The sequence below is a fragment of the Phyllostomus discolor genome, chromosome 6, assembly GCF_004126475.2.
Source record: "Phyllostomus discolor isolate MPI-MPIP mPhyDis1 chromosome 6, mPhyDis1.pri.v3, whole genome shotgun sequence".
Lineage (NCBI taxonomy): Eukaryota > Metazoa > Chordata > Mammalia > Chiroptera > Phyllostomidae > Phyllostomus > Phyllostomus discolor.
The window spans coordinates 133,108,326-133,122,835 of record NC_040908.2 but is presented as its reverse complement, the minus strand read 5'-3'; the positions used below and the strand labels follow the sequence as shown (position 1 = coordinate 133,122,835).

Genomic DNA, 14,510 nt, shown 5'->3' with positions numbered 1-14,510 from the left:
ACATCAACTACAAGGCAAAAATAATATATATGAATAATTAATAACTTTATTTTCATATTCATAGAGATATAGGAAGATAGAGATATAAATAGTTGTACCTCAAGGGAATATTTTTTTCAATATCATTAAAATCTTTATGGGAAAGAATCACATATAAGCCTCATAGAAAATCTCAAATTTTCTAAGTAAAAAAAATTATAGAGATCACTTTATCAAACTTTAATTTAAAAAATCTGGAACTGAATAACTAGAGTATAATTTTAATATCTATTTAAATCTAAAAATCCTGTTAATAACATTTTTAAAAGATTTTATTTACTTTTTAGAGAGAGGGAAAGGGAAGGAGAAGGAGAGAGAGAAACATTAATCTGCTGCCTCTTGACCAGGGCTTGAACAGGTGACCCTTTCATTTGCAGTCCAGCGCTCTACCCACTGAGCCATACCAGCCAGGGCTCCCTTAATTAACTTCTAAGTTAAAGTGGAAATGAAAGTGCAAATTACAAACTATTTAGAGAATGAGATCTTTACATCTTATAACATGGCACATCATTAAAGATGAACTTACAGATCGAAATTAGAGCCTTACAAAGTTTTATAATTTATTTATAACTCAATAAGCATTTATTAAGAGCCTATATTGTCCTAGGAATTTTTCTAGGCTCTTGAGATACAGCCAAAGATACTTCCTTCATACAGTTACACACGAATGGAAGGACAGAGAAAAAAAAGAAAATATATATGAGATCTGTTCAGAAAGAATCTAGCCATGCAATATGAGGAATAGAGACATTTGTTGAATAAGGTACAAGATACAAGAAACATTGTACATAGGATAATGATGTCTCAGTCCCCTTCAAAGTAGGCACCTTAGGACCTCACACTGTTCTCCCAGCATCTCTTCCGCTGTACAAAACACTGCAAAATCCTTTCTTGGAATCACTACCAGCTGCCCCATCCTATTTTCCTGAAACTAATTGACAGACTGAAACCTCTTCCCTTTCAAAGGTGATTTTAGTTTTAGGAAAAGCCAAAAGTCACAGGGTGTCAAATCTGGGCTGTAGGGGGCCTGAGTCACATTCCACATTCTCAAGTGTTCTGCTTGTTGCAGGCTTTCCAGAACATGGCTCACTTTCAAAAGATTCTCCACCATCTTTGAAGCATTTGTGCCACGGTTTTATTTGTGCTCCACTCGTTGAATCACCCTTAAAGCTTTCTGGCTCATCCCAATAGTTTCCGTGGAGGAATGTTCAAGCTTAATGCAAAATTTGATGCGGATTCATTGCTCTACTCACTCCTACTCACTCAGTCATTTCAAATGTGACAGCCATACACTACACATGCCCACTCAACTGTGTCTATTGCCCTCACTGACTAGTACAGTGAAGTCATCATTGTTCACACATGCGCATTCCAGTCCACTCCGCTTGGCTGCCAGGTTAGATCAATGTCGCGCAAAACTTCCTTATTACATTAACAACGGCCAGACTTTTTCCAGACAGACTTCATATTTCAGATAATTATAAGTTCTTTGGATAAAATAAAACTGAATAAGCTGGATAGAGAGGGATGTTATTTTGTATATAGTGGTCAGAAGACTTCTCTGAGAAGGTGACTTTTTAGTAGACTTCTGAACAAGGGGAGGGAGACAGTTATGCAGACATTAAAGAAACAGAATTCCAAGCAGAGAAAATAGTAAGTGCAAAAGCCAAAGAAGCTAGGAGTGGAGCATGCAATGGGTCATATGGCAGGAAGGGAGATCAGAGAAATTACATGGGGCCAGATCAGGTAGTATTTACCAGACTACCATAGGGACTTTGACTTTGACTTTTATTCTGCATGACCCTGTGGAAGGTTTTGAGCAGAGGAGACACACAATATGACATATCTTAAAAGGCTCCCTCAAGAATTGTCTTTGCAGGCATACCTCTCATTTTGTCATACTTCACTTTATTGCCCCTCACAGATGTTGTGGGGTTTTTTTTCCAAATTAAAGGCAAGATCCCCTACCAGCAAAAAGATTATGACTCGCATTATTGTGAGACTTGCTTCCTCGCAGTAGTCTGAAACCAGACCTGCAATATCTCTGATGTATGCCTGCAGAGCTAAAAGCATAGAAACAGGAAGACCAGTTTGAAGGTTATTGTAATATTTAAGGTAAAAATGATGGGGACTTGGATCAGGACGGACTCAGTGGAGGTGGGGAGAAGTGGTTACATACCAGTAATCAAAAAAAATATATAGCTATTTAATTAAGTAATACAATTCTAAAATTTAGAAAGAAGCCAGCTAAACTAACTTTCCAACAATCATTGGGGAGACGGGAATCAAATGGTCAGGGAAGAAATTAGTGAATTTCAAATAGAAAGATAGTATAATTAAAAAATTAAAGCTAGTGCTTTGAAAAGTCCAATAAAATAGAAATGGTTCATTGGGATGAGGAAAGGGAAAATACAAATATACCATATCTAAGTGAAAAGAGCATATTAGCTCACATATGAATATTTAAAATTATAATAAAAATACAAAATGATGCTAGTGCATATAAAAGTCTTTAAAATTAAAACATTTTAGAAAATATAGGTAAATCAAAAATAGCTTTGGCTGGTGTGGCTCAGTGGATTGAGTGCTGGCCTGCAAACCAAAAGGTCACCAGTTCAATTCCCAATAAAGGCACATGCCTGGGTTGCAGGCCAGGTTCCCAGCTGGGGGCCTATGAGAGGGGGAAAGAGTGTGAGAGGCAACCAACTGATATATCTCTCTCTATCTTTCCTCCTCCCTTCCCCTCTCTTTAAAAATAAGTAAATAAAATCTTTTTAAAAAAATAGATGGGGGACTTCCGGCAAGATGGAGGCATAGGTGGACGCACCGTACCTCCATGCACAACCAAGATTAGAAAAACAATTTAGAGGCAGAATAACACCCAGAACTGACAGAGAATTTATCTGAATGGAAGTCGGACAGCCAAGAAGTTGAAGTAGACCCCTTTGTTCAGACCGGTAGGAGGGGCGGAGAGGAGCAGCCGGGCGCGGGGCGAGGCTCACGGAGAACAGGGAGAACTGGGCACATAAGGCAACCAGGAGTGCATAAGGCATCTGGGGTACACGAGATCGCAGCGGGTGGACCCTGAGCACGCAAGCGGCAGCTGGCAGACCCAGTGAGGCAGCAATTGTGGACCAGGGCAGAGCGTGCAACCCAGGATCCCAGAGAAGGGACTGAGGTCCCAGGATAATGGAGCTACCGCCATTGTTCACCCCCGCCCCCACATACAACGTCAAAATCTAGCAACTGGGGTGCCCAGCCCCGGTGAACACCTAAGGCTCCACCCCCTCACCGTCACTGGAGCGACTAGACGAAAAAAAAATAAACAAAAAAAAATAAAAAAGAGAGAGAGAAAGACAGGTCTCAGACAGAAAAACAGAACAATGCCCCAGGGCTCATCCTTTTGAGCAACCAAGAGATTACCAATCTATCAGATGCACAGTTCAAAACACTGGTGATCGGGAAGCTCACAGAATTGGCTGATTTGGGGCACAAATTACATAAAAAAATGCAGGGTACCATAAAAGAGATGAAGGAAGATGCACAGAGAACCAATAGTGATAGGGAGGAAACGGACTCAAAACAATAGAGTGGACCAGAAGGAAGAAAAAAACAACCAAACAGGAAAGAATGGAGAAATAAGAATTAAAAAAACAACAACAACAACAACAAAAAACGAGGAGAAGCTTAGGAACTTCCAGGACCTCTTTAAACATTCCAACATCTGAATTATAGGGATACCAGAAGGGGAAGAGGAAAAGCAACAGATTGAACACGTAGTTGAACAAATAATAAAGGAGAACTTCCCCATTCTGGCAAAGGAAATAGACTTCCAGGAAATCCAGGAAGCTCAGAGAGCCCCAAAGAAGTTGGACCCAAGAAGAAACACACCAAGGCACATCATAATTACATTAGCCAAGGTAAAAATGAAGGAGAGAATCCTAGAAGCATCAAGAGCTAAGGGGACAGTCACCTACAAAGGAGTTCCCATCAGACTGTCAGCTGATTTCTCCAAAGAGACCTTCCAGGCAAGAAGGGGCTGGAAAGAAGTATTCCAAGTCATGAAAGACAAGGACCTATATTCCAGATTACCCTATCCAGCAAAGCTTTCATTTAGAATGGAAGGGCAGATCAAGTGCTTCTCAGATAAGGTCAAGTTAAAGGAGTTCATCATCACCAAGCCCTTATTTTATGAAATGCTAAAGGGACTTATCTAAGAAAAGAAGATACAGAAAAAACATGTATAGTAAAAGGACAGCAAACTCACAATTATTAACAACCCGGCCTAAAGCAAAACCAAAAGAAACTAAGCAAACAACTAGAACAGGAACAGGACCACAGAAAGGGAGATCACATGGAGGGTTAGCAACCGGGGGGGCGGGAGGAGGAGAGAGGGGGAAAAGGTAGAGAGAATAAGTAGCATAGATTGTAGGTTGAAAATAGATGGGGGAGGGTAAGAATAGTATGGGAAGTGTAGAAGCTAAAGAACTTATAAGCATGACACATGGACATGACTAAAGGGGGGGATGTGGGTGGGAGAGGGTGTACAGGGTGGAGGGGAGTGAAGGGGGGAAAATGGGACAACTGTAATAGCATAATCAATAAAATATATTTAATGGAGGAATAGGTGGTCGCACCGTACCTCCTCGTACAACCAAGATTAGAAAACCAATAATTTACAACAATAATTTACTATCAGAATAACAGCCAGATCCGGCAGAGGATTTATCTGAATGGAAGTCGGGCAGCCAAGAAGTTGAAGTAGACCCGTTCATCCGGACTGGTAGGAGAAGACGAGCCGGCGGGCGCGGGGCTGGCTCGGGTCGGCGGCGCGCGGAGGTCGGGGGAAGGTTTGGCGCGAAATCGGCACAAAAGCCATCCGGGGGCGCAAGAAGGCAGCGGTGATCCCTGAGTACGCAAGCTGCGGCTGGCAGACCCAGAGGGGTAGCGATTGTGGACCAGGGCAGAACTCGCGGCCCAGAAGCCCAGACATGAGTCTGAGTCCAGGGGAACGGAACTACCGCCATTGTTTTCTCCCGCCCCGCTCCTGCCCCGCCCCCACATATAACGTCACAATCTAGTGACTGGGGTGCCCAGCCCGGTGAGCACCTAAGGCTCCGCCCCCCACTGTAACAAGAGCCACCAGACCGGGAAAAAAAAAAAGGAGAAATAGGGGGAAAAAACAAACCATGTTTTCAACAGAGCAGATCAGCCCCTCAGGACTCATCCTTTTGAGCAACCAAGAATTAGCCAATCTATCAGATGCGCAGTTCAAAACACTGGTGATCAGAAAGCTCACGGAACTGGTGGATTTTGGACAAAATTTAGATGAAAGAATGCAGATTACCATAAAACAGATGCAGGAAGACACGCGGAGGAGAGCCAATAGTGAAAGGAAGGAATATGAGTCTCAAAACAATACAGTGGACCAGAAGGAAGATAGAATCAACCAAGCAGGAAAGCAAGATGAAATAAGAATTCAAAAAATTGAGGAAAAGATTAAGAGCATCCAAGACACCTTTAAACATTCCAATATCCGAATTATAGGGGTACCAGAATTGGAAGGGGGAAAGCAACAGATTGAGCACGTATTTGAACAAATAATAAAGGAGAACTTCCCCAATCTGGCAAAGGGAACAGTCTTCCAAGAAATCCAAGAAGCTCAGAGAGCCCCAAAGAAGTTGGACCCAAGACGAAACACACCAAGGCACATCATAATTACATTAGCCAAGGTAAAAACGAAGGAGAGAATCCTAGAAGCAGCAAGAGGTAAGGGGACAGTCACCTACAAAGGAGTTCCCATCAGACTGTCAGCTAATTTCTCCAAAGAGACCTTCCAGGCAAGAAGGGGCTGGAAAGAAATATTCCAAGTCATGAAAGACAAGGACCTACATCCCAGATTGCTCTATCCAGCAAAGCTCTCATTTAGAATGGAAGGGCAGATAAAGTGCTTCTCAGATAAGGTCAAGTTAAAGGAGTTCATCATCACCAAGCCCTTATTTTATGAAATGCTAAAGGGACTTATCTAAGAAAAGAAGATAAAGAAAAGACATGTATAGTAAAAGGACAGCAAACTCACAAATATCAACAACCACACCTAAAGCAAAACCAAAAGAAACTAAGTAAACAATTAGAACAGGAACAGAACCACAGAAATGGAGGGCACATGGAGGGTTAGCAGCAGGGGGGTGGGAGGAGGAGAGAAGGGGAAAAGGTATAGAGAATAAGTAGCATAGAATGTAGGTTGAAAATAGATAGGGGGACTGCAAGAATAGTACGGGAAATGTAGAAACTAAAGAACTCATAAGTATGACACATGGACATGAACTAAAGGGGGAAATGTGGGTGGGAGGGGGGTACAGGGTGGAGGGGAGAGAAGGGGGGAAATGGGACAACTGTAATAGCATAATCAATAAAATATATTTAAAAAAATAAAAATAAATAAAATATATTTAAAAATAGATGGAATAAAATAAATAGAATCAAAGTAGAGTATAATAACCAGGGCAGAAACCAAAAATCTTTTTAAGAACTGTGTTATAGAAGGAACTGTGTGATGAAGTTTTACAGATAGTTTCCATGCTATTTACACTCATCTAAAACATAAAAAAAACCTTAAAAGTTTGACAGTTTATTTAATAACATTGGCATAGCCACAATACTGACCTTAACACAGGTAGTACAAAGTCCTAAATAAATCACAAGCAGATTGAATTTGGATGTATATTTTAATACATCCTCTCACCAGAATGTATCAAGAGGCGGCATAGTAATTTCAGAGAGCAGATTCTAGAGTCACATAGCCTAGGGTCAGGTTTGCACCTTGAGATGGATCTAATAGGTACATGGCTTTGTTCAACCTATTTAATCTCTCTGTCTCTTAGTTTCTTCACCCATAAAATGGGGCTTTTGGCAGCTTCTATCTTATCTAGTCATTGTAAAGGTTACAAGAGTTAGTATGTGTAATGTACTTACTGAGGTGCCTAGCTAGTAGTAAGCACTCAATGATATTATCTGTTAATATTAGTATTTAATTTTAAATGTATTACTCTTGAATAAGTTAACAGAGAAATACAATAATTGTGTTAGATAACCAAATATATTTTGATAAAACTTAATATCCACTTATAATTTTTTACTTTTTAGGTATATTTTATTGATTATGCTATTATAGGGTTGTCCCATTTCATTCTCCCCTTTGTTCCCCTCTGCCCTGCAACCCCCTCCTACCAGCATCCCCCACCCTTAGTTCATGTCCATGGGTCATAAATATAAATTCTTTGGCTTCTCTATTTCCCATACTATTCTTAATCTCCCCCTGTCTATTTTGTACCTACCATTTATGCTTCTTATCCCCTGTACCTTTTCCTTCCTTCTCCCCACTTCCTCTCTCCCTCCCCACTGATAACCCTCCATGTGATCTCTATTTCTGTGATTCTGTTCCTGTTCTAGTTGTTTGCTTAGTTTATTTTTGGTTTTGGTGTTTTTGTTTTTTTAGGTTCAGTTTTGATAGTTGTGACTTTGTTGTCATTTTACTGTTCATATTTTTTATCTCCTTTTCCTTAGATAAGTACCTTTAACATTTCATATAATAAGGTCTTGGCGATGGCAAACTCCTTTAACTTGACCTTATCAGGGAAGCACTTTATGTGCCCTTCCTTTCTAAATAATAGCTTTGCTGGATAGAGTAATCTTGGATGTAGGTCCTTGCCTTTCATGACTTCAAATATTTCTTTCCTGCCCCTTGTTGCCTGCAAGGTTTCTTTTGAGAAATCAGCTGGTAGTGTTATGGGAACTGTTCTGTAGGTAACTGTCTCCTTTTCCCTTGCTGCTTTTAGGATTCTCTCCTTATCTTTAATCTTGGGTAAAGTGATTACGATGTGCCTGGGTGTATGCTTCTTTGGATCCAACTTCTTTGGGACTCTCTGAGCTTCCTGGACTTCCTAGAAGTCTGTTTCCTTCACCAGGTTGGGGAAGTTCATTATGTTTACAAGTAAGTTTTCAATTTCTTGCTTTTCCTCTTCTCCTCCTGGAACTCCTATGATTCAGATGTTGGAACATTTAAAGTTGTCCCAGAGGTTCCTAAGTCTCTCCTTGTGTTTTTGAATTCTTGCTTTTTCATTTTGTTCTGGTTGAATATTTATTTCTTCCTTCACCAAATCATTGATTTGAGCCCTATTTTCTTTCCCATCACTGTTGGTTCCCTGTAGAGTTTTCTTAATTTCAATTTTTCCTCTACTTTGGGACCATACTCATCCATTTCTGTGAGCATCCTACCAGTGTTTTGAACTCTGCATCTGATAGGTAGGTTTCTCTTCCTTGCTTGGTTGTTTTTCTGGAGTTTTGATCTGTTCTTTTATTTGGGCCATATTTCTTTGTCTGTCCTGTTATGTTGTAATTGACAGAGCCTTAGGTATTCACCAGGGTGGGGCAACACATGATACTGCATTGTATGTGGGGGAGGGGTCAGAGATGGAATAATGCCACTTGCTCAGCTCCTGCCCCACTTTCAGCCACTTCCCCTGCTACCTAAAGCAAATTGGGCCCTTCTGGTGCTGATTCCTGGGTGGGTGAGCTTATGTACATTCTAAGGCCCTGTGGGTCTCTCCAACAAACTCTCCTGTGAGGCTGGGAGTTTCTCGCACTGCCTCAATCCCCACAGGTTTTTACTGCTGGAGGTATTGAGGCTTTCTTTTCCCACACTGGAACCCTAGGTTGCACAGTCTGTCTTGCTCCCCAGTTGTTCCTCCTGGTATATCTGCATGTAAATGTGGGACTGCCGGATAAGCCAGCTGCCACCTCGACCACCCAGTCCTCCAGCTACCACCTTAGTGCACATCCTCTCTGCCCTGGCTGTCCATCTCTGCTTCTCCTACTATTCTGGATGAATGTTTCTTCTTTAACTCCTTGGTCGTCATACTTCCATACAGCTCAATTTTCTAGCAGTCATGGTTATTTTTTGTTTTTAAATTTGTTCTTGTCCTTCTTTTGTTTGTGCAAGGAGGCAAAGTGTACTACCTATGCCTCTATCTTGGCCAGAAGTCTGAATTTTTTTATCCCCATTTATAATTATTTTAAATGTTAGTATACAATAAGAAGAAAGATTATTCTTCCATATACATGTTCTTGAATATAGAAGAGTTTGTACTTGGTACAATGAGAACAGAAATACAAATTAAGATTTACTATTATTTTCAGACGAGACTGGGCATATTCAGTGTGGTATGGCCATAGACTACTATTATTTACAGATGACACAGTTGTCTACCTGCAAAGCCAAATACAAATAAAAATCCAATGGGTGTTTTTTTGTTTGTTTTTTAAGATCTTAGTTTTTTAAGATTTTATTTTTTAAATTTATTTTTAGAGAGGGTAAAGGAGGGAGAAAGAGAGAGGGAGAGATATCAATGTGTGGTCACATCTCATGTGGCCCCCACTGGGGACCTGGCCTGCAACCCAGGCATGTGCCCTAACTGGGAATCGAACCTGTGACCCTTTGGTTCACAGCCCGCACTTCCAATGGGTGTTTTTAAAAAATGACAATTATCATAACTTCCTTCTGGAAGAATAAATATGCAAAATTGTTAAAAAGAGAAGTATGAGGGCAACTTTGCCCTAATAGTTATTAAATTTTGTTACTGGTGCATAAATATATTAATAGAAAAGAAAAGCCAGAAGGTGCTCTGCATATGATAAGGTGTTTCAAATCAATGTGGAGCATCTTGGTTTATTTAATAAATGATATTGGGACAATCAGACACAACCTGGTCAGTAATAAAATCTATCATTCTTTTGTACATGGAACCACAGTACAGATTCTGAAATTCATCTTATCATTGAGGGTGTTTGCTGAGCCAACTTGGAAGCATACATTGGTGAGGTGATACCAGAAGCCAATGGCTAATTGAAAAGGGTACATTCATTCTCTAAAAACAATTCTTGATATATGTATTTCTCCCTGTTTTAGTTTTCTTAAATGCTGTGATTTTATATTGTTGGGTGCATGTATGTTCAGGATAAGTTGAACAAAGACACTTCTGGGGAAAAACACAGTATAAATAGCAGCAAGGACTCCATTGATGTGTATGTAGAATACATTTTAAGTGTTGATGAGGTTCACAAATAATGTTAACATTTATTAAACAAAGAGTTCTCTGGACACACCTCAGGACATGTTTATCATTTTGGAGAGAGAGGAAGGGAGGGAGAGGGAAACAGAGAGGAACATCAATGTGAGAGAGAAATATTGACAGGTTGCCTCTTGTATCCACTCCAACCAGGGACCAAACCCTCAACCCACGCATGTGCCCTGACCAGGAATCGTACCTGTGACGATTTACCAGCAAGGGCTGGACCCACAGTTATATCTTGTGTCCCCAGACACCTAGGAGGCAGTCATTTTATGTCATCTTGTGGTTTAACAGTAACACTACCATCAACAGTTGAATGATGGGCTGACAGGGCCCAGATTTGCTACCAGATAAGCCAATGAGACATGCTCTCATATTTATTGAGTACAGTATCAAATATTTTTCAAAACATGCACACTAGATAACTACAATGATTATATTTTATATTTAGCTTGAGTTTCTTTCCAACGAAAAGATTGTTTTCAATGTCAAGAAGGATGCAAATATGTGTATCTTCCATACTACTTCCTACAAGTTGCTTTCATTACAAATTTTAAGTAGTAGAGTTCAGCTTCATGGTGACCTAAGAGGAAAAAAATATAGTGACAATTTAGTTCCTTATTAATTGTGAGTCTCTTGACATCTGTTGTATCATTTATTTTTAATAGCAGTAGGTACTATCAAAATCTGCAATTTACAAATGAGGAAACAGGCTCACAGAAAATATTTGGCCCATAATCTGTAGGTAGTACACAGAAAACACAGTTTTGACCCCAGGTATATGCTCCAAATTCAGATGTACACAACATTGCAACGTATAGTCCAAAAGCATAGTGTCATTACCTTTCAAACTCAAATACTAGAATAATCACAATTATAACTGCAGGGAACAGTGTTTTAAATAAACAGGATTTATATTTCCTAACAGAAGATCCCTGTAGCACAGGGAGACACTGGAAAACAGAGAAACAAACCCAAAATCTAGGGATTTCAACTGTTGGGACTCTCTGCCCTTCTCCAGAAATCGGAGTGAGCAACTTCTGCTGAGGATTTTTTTTTTTTTTTTTTTTTACTCTGTGGGCCCAGGGAGGGTTAGAGCAAGGACTGTACTCCCGCAGGACCCAGTTGCCATCCTTATCCAGCAGGACAAAGGCAGTCACCTTCCTGGAGTGTTTTTTACAACTCAGGACTGAAGGTACCTGCGGCGACGGCCCATGGATTCAGGGAGAAGGTTGTTTTCCATGGATTTGTTCTTCTGCGCAGCTTTGCTCAGATAATCCGCCAGGCCACCCAACATGCAGGTAGAAAAGTGGCAGGCCCTTTTCTGGACAGCGACACTGGTTTGCAGAATGGAGAAAAAGAGGACCTATTAGTGAGAGGTTGAGGAGATAGGGGCAGGATAGCCCAACCTACGGGACCATCATGGCAAAATTACTTCTCTGAGAGTCACCTATTAGCCTTAAGTCTTTAGCCTAAACATGATTATCACAGCAGAAAATCACAGGGCCTTTGGGGGAAACGCCACAATCACTTCCTGTAGACATTCTCAGATGTGTTCAAAAACCAAAAGTAATACTTGGTAACTGGCCAAGGAACACAGAGCTGTGACAGCCACCCTTTCCTGTATAAATATGCAAAAAATCAACCAAAGCTTATAAGACTAGAGGGAATTATGGTGTCATGCCCAATCCATTCTCAAACACTATCTAGAATGAAATTATATTTCATTCACAGACAATAAAAAATTCCTGTCTTACCAAGAAGAGATAGAGAATTTACAGCCTCAAGTCCTTACCTGCTCCTTAGCACAACTGTTCTTATGACTTACATTTGCTCAAAGGGACCACCCACCATGCCATGTCCAGCTATCCTGGGGTAAAGCACAGGTCTGAGTTCATAAAGCCTGGGGCGTGGGCCAGAGCAATAATCACCATAGCTCAGTGCTTTTTAGATACCAGCCCAAAGAGCAATAAGAGAGGATTGCACGTCCTCTTACTAAGAGAGGAAAGAAGCAAGAAAGGAAGCTAGAAAGAAGGGGTAGGGACAGGAGGCATCCTTGGGCATGCCAACATGAGGGCTGTGGTCTTCCTTCAAGCTGCTGGACATGACTCCCCCTCTTTTTTATGACAGGTGCTCCAACTCCAGTTGTAATTTGGGTGAATGTGTGAAACTTGTTAAGGTCCTGTGTATAAATTCCAGGCAGACATGTACTCATTACTATACCACTTAGCTCTGGAGATGTCCAGACTGCAGGGAAAAGAGATGCCAGACAATACTATGACCAGGTGTGCCCCTGTGGTTGTCCCACAGAAGGTCAAAGGGAGAAGACAACAATTTGAGCTGGGCAGGTTCCCCCACCTCCACCCCAGGGGGCATGCAGGAGGGCAGCTCACACATCCTCCATTAGAAGAACTCAAACACATTGTGCCCTGACCAATGTGGCTCAGTTGGTGGGAGTGTCACCCCGTAAACTGAAAGGTTGCAGGTTTGATTCCCAGTTGGGGCACATACCTAGGCTGCAGGTTCAGTCTCCAGTCCCAGAAGGTAACCGATTGATGTTTCTCTCCCTCTCTCTCTCCCTCCCTTCCCCTCTCTCTAAAAATCAATAGGCATGTTCTCAGGTGAAGATAAAAGAAAAAAAAAGACTTAAACATTTGCTGAGCCAGGGCCATGTAGGGAAGGGCTACGGTGGGAAAGAGAGAGTTCCTGGCCTTTCTCATGCTGCTCAGGCCTTCATGCTCTGCAGAGAGGTCCTCAGGGCAGATGCAGGTGCAACCGTGCCTCTGCCCGGGCAGTGCCAGAGCCAGAGCAGGAGCTGATGCATGCTCCAAGCTCAGGGTGCACAGGGAGGTGGGGCTGGAGAAGGGTGCTCTCCCCAACCCAGTGACAGCATGCACATCTCCATGGATCCTAGGCATGTAAAGGTTCCAGACCTACCTCAGGCACTGTTCCACCTGACCCTACCCTCAGCAAAGCCTTCGGCTTCACCTTGTAAATGTACAGGTGTGACAGAAAGTCACATGCAGGTTAACAAGGTGGAGCCAGATTTCTAAAATATCCTGAATTTCTAAAATATGGGGTCCATCTGCTGACTTCACACTTCCCAGTCCTAACTCCTCTGATGCTAGGAGGACTCCTCAATGCTGCCAGACCAATTTCCAGAGTGAGTGATTCCACACCTTCCCTAACTTGCAGAAGTGGATCTTTTTACATGTGGTTTAACCCTGTCTCTCTATCTGACCTCTGTCTTCAGTGGAGCCTGAGAACAGCTGGACCCAGGCTGGGGTGAACAGCCTGCTGGTAACCTGTCCATTTTCATTCTCTCCTACTTATCAGGACTTGTCTTCCTGGGCATGACTGGGGAGAGGGCATGCCCTGTGCTGGGCAGGCATGTAACCTACCTGAAGTCCTCTGTCTCCTGCTTCTGCTCACTGGCCATCCTCTTCCCATGGTCCTTCATCGGCGCATCCGCCAGAAATTCCCCTTCTCCTTCACTGAGTGAAGCAGGGTATAGGCTGCTCTCTCAGGCAGACGTGGGGAGGGGTAATAAACCCAATAGCAGCTCTGAGCTATGGTCTACCACCTCCCCAGGATAAACATCCAAGTTTTTCACTTTCTGCCACTTCCTCAGAGTATGTGGCCACCTCAACCCACAGTGCACAGGGCATGAGGCCAGTGCCTTTCCAAAAACATTGATTCACCAGGAGTCAGGCTCTGGTGTAATATCAAAGATTTGATATTACAAATACTGGATACTTTGATATTACTGGAACTGGATCAGATAGGCTTGTGAAATCTTACAGTTAGATTTTCAGGAAGTTTATGAATGTAGTGTTAAATATAGCCATTATTAAAAATCAAATGATAAAACTCAGTTTGAATCTGAAAAATGTTTCAGTTTACTAAATATTTATATGTGAGTGAGAAACTAGATCAATAGATTACATATTAGATTTATAACAACAAATTTATCAGTAGTTAGCAATTCATTTCTCAAATTGTGGTTGAATTAGATAAATAGGTTTATACAAATACAGATATTTAGTGAAAAGCAATGAAAGCATTCTGTAGGGCTCAAAGAGGTATATGAAATTCACAATAAAGAGTATTATATATCTGATTTCTATTTGTAAATTGTGTGTGACACGTCTTTATATCATAAAAACTTATGTGCAGGTTTACCTACGTCCATTCCCCCACCTCCACCCCAAGGGCAATCATTAAACTTTCAGCACACCACAGTTCAGGTGACAGAATTGTGTGATCCCAGGGCCAGTGGGATAGGAGTGTGCTCCTGGCAGGGCTGTCTTACCTGGACAATGCTGCCTGGAACATACCCGC

The 14,510-nt window shown here is 41.6% G+C and overlaps 1 long non-coding RNA gene across 1 annotated transcript; it reads right to left on the bottom strand.

Moving 5' to 3' along the window:
• Positions 1-10,327: 10,327 nt before the first annotated feature.
• Positions 10,328-13,773, bottom strand: LOC118500998. Its single transcript, XR_004903570.1, has 3 exons — positions 13,571-13,773; positions 11,330-11,506; positions 10,328-10,752 (listed from the first exon to the last, which is right to left on the bottom strand). It is a non-coding gene; the product is annotated as an uncharacterized LOC118500998 (long non-coding RNA).
• Between the last annotated feature and the right edge of the window lie 737 nt (positions 13,774-14,510).